This window comes from Corvus brachyrhynchos, unplaced genomic scaffold (genome assembly GCF_000691975.1).
Source record: "Corvus brachyrhynchos isolate BGI_N302 unplaced genomic scaffold, ASM69197v1 scaffold72, whole genome shotgun sequence".
In the NCBI taxonomy this organism is placed as follows: domain Eukaryota; kingdom Metazoa; phylum Chordata; class Aves; order Passeriformes; family Corvidae; genus Corvus; species Corvus brachyrhynchos.
Window position 1 is genome coordinate 2,012,425 of NW_008236763.1, and position 8,495 is coordinate 2,020,919.

Consider the following 8,495-nt stretch of genomic DNA (forward strand, 5'->3'; position numbering starts at 1 on the left):
GTTTGCTCGCTCTGCGGGGAGGGAGCTCCGGGCCGCTGCGAAGTTTTGAGCGATGCATCACCAGATTCCCACCCCGCTTTAACCCAGTCGGGAACACGCAGAAGGGAAATAAATTAGCGCAGCTCCTGACAGTTCTGCTGGAAAATATCTCCGTGCTTTTACCCCATCCTGTGCCTGTCGGGGAGGCACTCCAGGGGTGGAATCCAGCCCGGCCATGCCCCGGGGGAGCTGCTGGGTGCTGCCCGTGCCCGGCTGGGCAGCGCGGGGGTTCCTGCAGCACGGGCAATGATGGAGAGGCAGAATTTCAAATATTTCAGACCCATCTCTCCTGGTTTGGGTCCTTCGGCTGAAGGAACAGGAGCTTCCCCTCGGTGCAATCCTCACGGGAGGAGCTTTTCCCTTTAAAAATGATGGATTTGAGCTAAAAGCAGCAGCAGAAATGTTTGGGGTGAAGTCGGCAGGGCCCCCAGGCAGCAACTTTTGGAAAATTTTTTGGCCTCTTGGAAGCCCTGCTGCCCTCCCTCCCGCCTTCCACCTGTCCAGCCCCACATGGCTGGAGCTGGAGCTGTTCCAACCCCCAAAAAGGGCTCGGCCACCCTCGTCCCCTTCGCCCCCAAACACCCCTTGCACCCCAAATGTCTCCGCGGCTGCTTTTAGCTCAAATCCATCATTTTTAAAGGGAAAAAACCCCGCTTTTTAAAGGGAAATGCTGCTCCCGTGAGGGCTGCACCGGGGGGCAGCTCCTGTCCCTTCACCTAAAGAACCCAAATCGAGAGGTCTGCGTCTGAAATGTTTGAAATTCTGCCTTGAAATTCTGAAATGAATGCTCTGGTACCAGCCAGCACGTGGAATCGCAGAAATCCCAAAAAAAAACCCCGCTCAGGGCATGTGATGGTTACAAAAGATGCAGGCGGGCGGTGGCCTCAGCCTCCTGCCACCTTTTCCCTGTCCCTTATCAGAGAGGGACAAGATAAGAAGCCACCCGAGGACCCCCCCGAGAGCACCCAGGCAAAATCCGTTCTTGTTATTGTAATGCAGCTCGTGGCTGCTCATTGTTGGGTGGAAAGAGGAGAGGATATAAATTAAATATAGCCAGGGGAGCTGAAAGGCAGCGTTTGATCGGCTCTGCTGTGGGAAACGGGGTTAGCAGGAGCTGGGGAGGAGAAGTCGGAAGGGAGAAATTTGGGATTTGGAAGGGAGAAATTCACAGTTTTGAAGGGAGAAATTCAGAGTTTGGAAGGGAGAAATTTGGGATTTGGAAGGGAGAAAGTCACTGTTTTGAAGGGAGAAATTCAGAGTTTGGAAGGGAGAAATTCAGAGTTTGAAAGGGAGACATTCACAGTTAGGAAGGGAGATATTCGGAGTTTGGAAGGGAGATATTCGGAGTTTAGAAGGGAGAAATTCACCTTTTGGAAGGGAGAAATTTGGAGTATGGAAGGGAGAAATTCACAGTTTGGAAGGGAGAAATTTGGAGTATGGAAGGGAGAAATTCACAGTTTGGAAAGGAGAAATTCAGAGTTTAAAAAGGAGAAATTCAGAGTTCAGAAGGGAGAAATTCAGAATCTGGAAGGGAGAATTTCAGGGTGACATTGCTGCCGTCCCAACCCTACCCCCCAAAACCTGAAAGCTTTCAGGGGTTGTGCAGCCCTGAGCTCTGCTCTGGTCCCTACAGAGCCCCCAATGCCGCCCCCCCCCGCCACCCCTTCAGGGCGCTTCGTCCCCACCGTGTCCCTGCGGGGTGCAGGGAGGGGATGCTCAGGGTGGGCGCAGCTCTGCGGAGGGGCTGGAACGCGTCACCCGCGGTGTCCCCGCCGTGGGGACTGGGAGGCGTCCGCAGCAGCATTTGGGGACCACACAGGGACACGGAGGCGCCGTGGGAGCTGCAGCCTGGGCAGGGGGGGCACTGTCCCCTCCAAGAGCCCCGCGGGGTCACCTGCTGGGAGGGAGCTGGCGCGGGGAGGCTTTGGAATGGCAGAGCCCGGGAATGGCAGAGCCCGAGCGTTGGGGAATGCCAGAGCCCGGCCTTATCTTTTGTCTGGAACAATGGAGGGCTCGGCCCTATTGTTCTCCTCTCACGCCCAGCGGAAAGCGGGGTCCCCTGGGGCACGGGCTGGCTCAGGAGCGTGCCTGGATCCATGGGCAGGGACCCCTCGTGGGTGCTGCTGCAGCGAGTTCCCCGCAGGGAGCCCTTTCCCCGCTGGTTTTCCCGGTGGATTTTAGGAGCGGGGAAGGTCCCCTGCAGGGCCCGGCTGCGGGCAGGGCAGGGCAGAGCAGAATTTGTCGTTTTTAGAGGCTCTTTTAGGGATTTGGGCTCCCAGGTCTGTGGCTGCGTCCTTCCTGCTGCGTCTCCTCGGGTCTGCGGGTCCATCCTGGGAACTGGGCTGGGGAAAACACATTTTGCGTGTGGGATTTGTGTGTTTCCCCCCCCCCAAAAAAAAGCCGGTTCTGGAGGCTGGGCAAAGCCAGCACAGCCCAGGGAACAGGCACAGGAGCCCAGGACTCCTCAAGCTGCAAGCAGAGCTCCAAAATCCACCCCCTAAATCCTTTGGTTTGCCCAGAGGGGACGAGCAGCACATCCCAGTTTTTTGGGACCAGGCTGGGCTGGGCACGTGGAGGCCGGAGCTGCCAATTCCCGCTGCTCAGGGACTCCAGGGGAAATCGGGATAGAGCAGGGGGGTGACCCGGGTGCCACCAGGCACAACGAGCCCCTCGTGTGCTGCAGAAGCCCCAGCTGGACGCTCTGGAGGAGTTGGACACCGTGTCCTAAAAGGGGAGGGACGATGGCTTCTGGTCTGTGCTGGCTTTTGTTGTGCAGCAAAAACCGCCCCAAAAACCTTGTTCCCAAATCCCTCTGCTCCCTCAGAGGTCAGGAAGCCGTTTGGGAGCTGAATTTCCTGGGTTTTAATTCCTCCAAATCCAGCAGGGAGAGGAAGGGTGAGGCCCAAAGCCATCCCCATGGGATGGGGGTGATTTGGAGGTCGCTGTTCCCGGATCCCTTTGGATCCCGCAGCGGGATGGGAGGTGGGGTGTCCCACACCCCATAACCCAGGGGTGTCTCCCTGAGCTGAAAATAGTGGCCAAAAAATGACAAAAGAGGGCCAAAAATGGCTCCCAGGCCCTTGTGCAGTTTCTCATCCACGTGAGGCCTGCGGAAGCGCGGCCACCGCCGGATGCTCCGCGTCAGCCACGGTGGGGGATGAGCTCAGGAACCAAAATCCGCACCCTAAACCCAGGCAAACATCACCAAAACAGAACCAAACATCGCCAAAACAACCATGGTTGAGGGGCCAAAAACGTTTTTCTCAGGGGGTTTCATCCATCCCTGATTCCCGTGAGCCGGAGCCCAACAGGAACGGAGTCAGGGCTGCTTTTGGTGAGGGATTTTGGGGCAGGAGAGGGTTTTGGGGCAGGAGATGATTTTGGGGCAGGGGGGGAGCAGCCAGTGGCACCCTCAGGCCGCCTCTTCCCTCAGAGTGAGGTTGGTGATGGCCCTGGTGGCTCCTGGGGCAGCTCCCAAAACACCAGGAAGAAAATTCCATCGCTGGAATGTGCAGCGACCCCAACATCTGGAGCTCCCCGTGCCCCGAATTTGGGCAAATTTGGGAAGTTTCTCCACGTCCCTCCATGGGACATTTTGGAGGTGAGGACGCATTTGTTGCAGCTCAGGGCACCGAGTGCAGGGACCCCAAAGGTTTCCGGGGCGCTGCCGGCTGCGGTTGTAGGGCGGAAACGCGGCCCCGTAAGAATTCGGGGTGCGATTCGGGGCTTGGGTGCCACGGGTGAGAGGCCCCAGGGCTGGCTCCAAGCACCCTTGGGTGCTCCTGGGTGTGCCCAGCAATCCTGGGAAACACGAGGTGGGATTGGCGCCCGCAAATGGGAAAACTTGGAAAAACGAGGGAATTAGGGGAAGGTGGAAAATGCCATAAAAACTCAAGGATGGCGGGTTCTGGACGTGGGTGATGCCGTGGGAGGAAACCCCCAAAGCCTGGAAAAAGAAGGAATTAGTGGGAGGTGTAAAATTCCATGGAAAACTCAAAGATGGGCGGTTATCGGCTGGGATGGAGACCTCCAAGACCTGGGAAAAAAAGGAGTTAGTGGAAGGTTTAAATCCCATTAAAGCTCAAGGACGGGGGGTTATGGATATCGGTTTTGACATGGCATGGACACCCCAAACTCCTGGAAAAAGAAGGAATTCTTGGAAGGTGTAAAATTCCATGAAAGATCAAGGATGGGGGTTATGGACTGGGATGGACCCGAAATAGCACCAGGTTCTTCACATTCCCAGCACCACCCACGGATTTCCCATGGAAAAAAGGGTTTGGGAAGTGCTTCCCTCCCACTGGGAGATGCGGGGCAGGAGGGTGAGCCCCGCTTTTGGGGTTTTTTTTCCCAATGGGACCAGAAGAAAGCTTGGATCAGGCGATAGAAAAGTCTTGTTTAATGTGTTGGTTTAAAGTCTGGTTTAAAATCTGGTTTAAAGCCTTGTTTACACTCAGCCTCAGCTCAGCCACCCCCCACCCCCCCAGCCCCGGCTGTGCCTGGAAACTCTGAGTGACAGAAATGACACAAAACCCCAGATCGGCCACCCCGATAAACCCCGAGGGCGCCTTGGGGCGAGGGCAGGGCAGCAGCTCCCGGGCTCGCCGTGCCAGGCTCGCCGTGCCAGGCTCCGGGTGAGTTGTCCCCATCCTCGTCCTGGATTTTTCTTGATTTCCCTGGGTTTCGTCACTTTTTAAATTGAATTCCCCTCATCCCCGCCTTGGGGTGGGTTGGGGAGGGAGGTGATGGCCCGGAGGGGATTTGGGAGCCGCTCCAGGGATTTCTGCTGGATCCCAAGGAGCTGGAGTTCCCATCACCCCTCTGTGGGTTATGGGCTTGATCTAACCCCGCTGGGTTTTGGGGTAAAGGCTCAGCACACGGGGGAGGTTTCTGCATCCGAAACTTCTTTGAAAGTTTATTTCTGGTGAGGAAAAAAAGGCTAAAATGGGTAAATCCCCATTTTTCAGAGCGCTGGGCTTCCCTCTATTAAAGAGGGAATATTTGGGGGTTTTCTTGGGTTTTAATGCTGGGGAGGTGGGAAGGGCTGAGGAAAAGGGGGAAAAAGAAAAGGGTTTTGCTGGAGGTTTAGACCTGGGATTTTCTGGGAAGGGGATTTTCTGGGAAGGGGAATTTGTGCTTTCACACTTCTCCCCACCATCCCTGCCCCTGGTTTCCCTCTCCTGAGCATCCTCTTTTCCTAAAGATCCTATCAGCCCCATAAAATTCCCTGGACGTAAACCCGGAGGTGCTTCAAGGAACCTTTTCCTTACGGATTTATCCCTTTGAGTGCAAGAACCAGCTCAGACCATCCCGGCGGGTCTGGAGGCCAGGAAACGGGAATGACCAGTGCTGGTCCCGTGGCTTGTCCTGGGATTGTTCCCATGCCTGGGACAGGGGGGGGAACTTTGCAGGGTTGGAAATAATTCCAGCGCCGCGGAGTTTCCTCCGCTTCCCTGATGAGATCATTCCCCGGCTCATAAATCCCACGGCCAGGAAGTTCCACCTGAGGTTCAGGCGGATTTTTTTCCGCCCCCCTCCCTCCCGTGTTTCAAACCCTCCCTACGGCAGAAGGAAAAATGTGTTTGGGTCGTGGCTGTGAAAAGGGTGGCCCTGGGCCAGGGGACGCCCAGGGAAGGATCCGGCTGCTTCCAGGGATTTGGGTTTATTTGGATAATTATGGACCTCCCGGCTGGGTTTTGTCACACAGGCTTGTGGGAGGCAGAATCCCTGGATTTGGGGTTGGGAAGGGAAATCTTGGCTGTTTTTAGGGCAGGGAGAAGTCAAGGGATCCTAAAGGATGAATCCCCTTGGAATACCGGGAAAGCAGAGGGAGCAGGAAGCTGGAAATTCTCCATCCGAAGGGACACTGGGATGTGTCCCAGAACTCCGGGATGAATCCAATGGATCCCTGGGAATGTGTGGGGCATGAATCCAAGCGATCCCTGTGCCCACAGGGAACGTGTGGGGCTGGTTCATCCTTATCAGGCTTTGTTGGGAGGCTTTGTTTTCCCATTCCCGCCCACCTGGAGCATCCCACTGGGATCCTGCCGGTGCCTCTGGTCACAGGGAGGCCAAGAGGGTGAGTTGGATTTGGCCAGGAGAGAGGGATAATCCCATGGGAAAAGCAGGAGCGGAGCCGCTGAGGGCAGAGATGGATCTGCTGTAGTTTAGTCCTCGTCCCACTTCCTGGGACACCAGGGTCTCCTGGAATTTATAGGGGATGGAAAACATCCCTGATGGAGAACATGGAGCATCCCATGAAGCCTCCCAGATCCTCCTCTTCCCCTTGGCCCAACCTGGGAATTCCTCTTCTCCTCCCTGCCTTGCGTTTGAGCGAGTTTAGGGATGAATCCTTGTTATTTTCCCTCTCTCCTCAAGTTTTGGAGAGTGGGATTGATTGGATTCGCCCCCAAAACTCTGCTGGAATTCTTCAGGGAGAGACACATCTCATTAATAATCCTGGATACGGCCTGGAGGCTTCTGGAAGAGGTAGGCTGGGTTTTTTGGGATAGAATCTGTAAAAATGGGTGTCATTTCGTCAGGATTCAATCCTCCATGGGTGCTCTGGAGAGCTGGATTGCTCCTTTCCATCTTCAAAGATGGAAAATCGATGTTTTCCCCCCCCAAAAAAACCCCATAACGTGGCAGTGCTATGTTTTCCCCCCCCCAAAAAAACCCCATAACGTGGCAGTGCTGAGACAATTCCCGGGGTGAGGAGGGGACATTCCCCCCACGGGGACACCAGGATGGGGGTCCCACACCCCTGGAGAGGGTCCCTGCTGGAAGTGGGGGTGGCACAAGCAGAGGGGTGACCCCGGCTCCTTCCTGTGCCGGCCGTTCCCGGGAGTTTCCGTGATGCCGGTGCTGTCACCGGAGCGTCACCGCTGTGCCCTGACCCCATGGGGACGTTTCCGGATGTTTCCAGAGGCCGTTTGACCTTCAGGGAAGGAGAAGTGGCCTGCAGGGAACTGAGGGTGGATGGAGGATGGACAAAGGCCCGGCTGGTTTGGGTGGGCAGTGGGAAATGCCAGTTCCTGCTCACCCCAAAGGTCTTGGCAGGATGGAAAGGGGCATTTGGGATCTGCGGGGTCTCTTTGGGATGCTGATTTTCCATTGGGTACCGCTGGGAAGGACACTCCAGGCAATTCCCATCCTGTCCCCTCGTGCTCCCGCTGCCCCTTGGAGCATCCCCCTCCCCAAATCCTCCGTGCCCACCACAGATCTCCCATCTCAGCGCGGATTTTGCAGCTTTTCCGGCGCCCCGAGCTCTCCGGGCAGGGGAGCTTTGGGTTTTTCCGCTGTCGAGTGCAGGTGAGGTGTCGAGAACGCGGGGGCGGCCGAGGATTGGGCAGAGCCCGAATTTGGAGCGTTTCCGCTGCCGCTTTGTGGGGCAGCGGGGTGGGCACAGAGCCCCGCAGGGGACACGTGCTGCGAGCGCTGACACGCGGAGCTGTGGCTCTGGTGTGGCAGCGGTGCCGTTTCTGGGGCTGAAAACGCTCATCCCCTTGCTTTTTGGGGTTAAAAGAGAGAATTTTTCCCAACAAGCAAACCCTGAGGTCTTGCATTTCCTCATCTATGCGTTTTCCTGCTCCCATGGATGGACAGCACATTCCACCTCCCCCACGGCCACCTGCTATTCCCAGGGAATGACCCCCATCCCGGGATGCTCTGGATCCCCAGGGAAGGGACGGCAGCCCCATGAACTTCCCCCAACCAGGGACATCGGCCACCCCTGGCCATCCCTGCCCTGGCACGGCGGAGCAAACATCCATTCTTTTCTCTTGGAAGACACCCGGGGCGGAAACGCTTGGAAGCGGCTCCGAAAGGACATTCCAAGTCTGGCAGGAAAGTGGCCCCACTCCTCTGGCAGGAGATGGGCTATTGTCTGTCCCGGTAGCCGGCCGGGATTCCTCAGGTTCTGCCTGGAAGAGGAAAATGTCCGTGTGTGTCTATTTTTTCCTCTGCCCTCTCCCGGGGGTGTCGGGGCCGCTGCTCGTGCCGGTGGTGGGGCCGTCGTTGCTCCTCTGGTGTTTCCTCAGTGGATTTTTCCCTGATTTCCCCGATTTCCTAGGTTGTGGTGGCGGGATGAGGCTGTGGGGGTTTTGGGATGATTGGGCAGCACGTTGGGCTCCTGAAGGGAAGAGCCATGGATGGAGAGATTTGGGAGGGAGGAGAGCAAAGCTCCCAAGAGCTGGGACAACCTGATGGGCAGGACAGGGGAGGGTCATCCCAAAAATCTGGGCAGCCCAGCTCGCCCAGCAGCTGACCAAATGTCCCTTTGCTGTCCCTGGGGTGGGATTGTCCCCAAATCGAGGGGCAGGATGAGCCCTGGAGCAGGAGTGATGTGACACAGGGATCTCAGCACCTCCTGGATCCCCAGGCTCCTGTTCTGTTGGGATCTCATCTCTTGGATCCTCAAGCTCCTGCAGTGCCGGGATTTTGGCATTTCTTGGATC

General features: G+C 56.7%; 1 protein-coding gene across 1 annotated transcript in view; it reads left to right on the top strand.

Annotated features, from left to right (window-relative positions):
- The first annotated feature begins 7,511 nt into the window (after nucleotides 1-7,511).
- Nucleotides 7,512-8,495, top strand: part of SOX13 (SRY-box 13) — a 10,917-nt gene continuing 9,933 nt past the window's right edge. The window contains exon 1 of the mRNA XM_017727248.1: nucleotides 7,512-7,516. The gene's annotated coding sequence lies outside the window, so the exon portion shown is untranslated. The remainder of the gene's footprint in view (nucleotides 7,517-8,495) is intronic.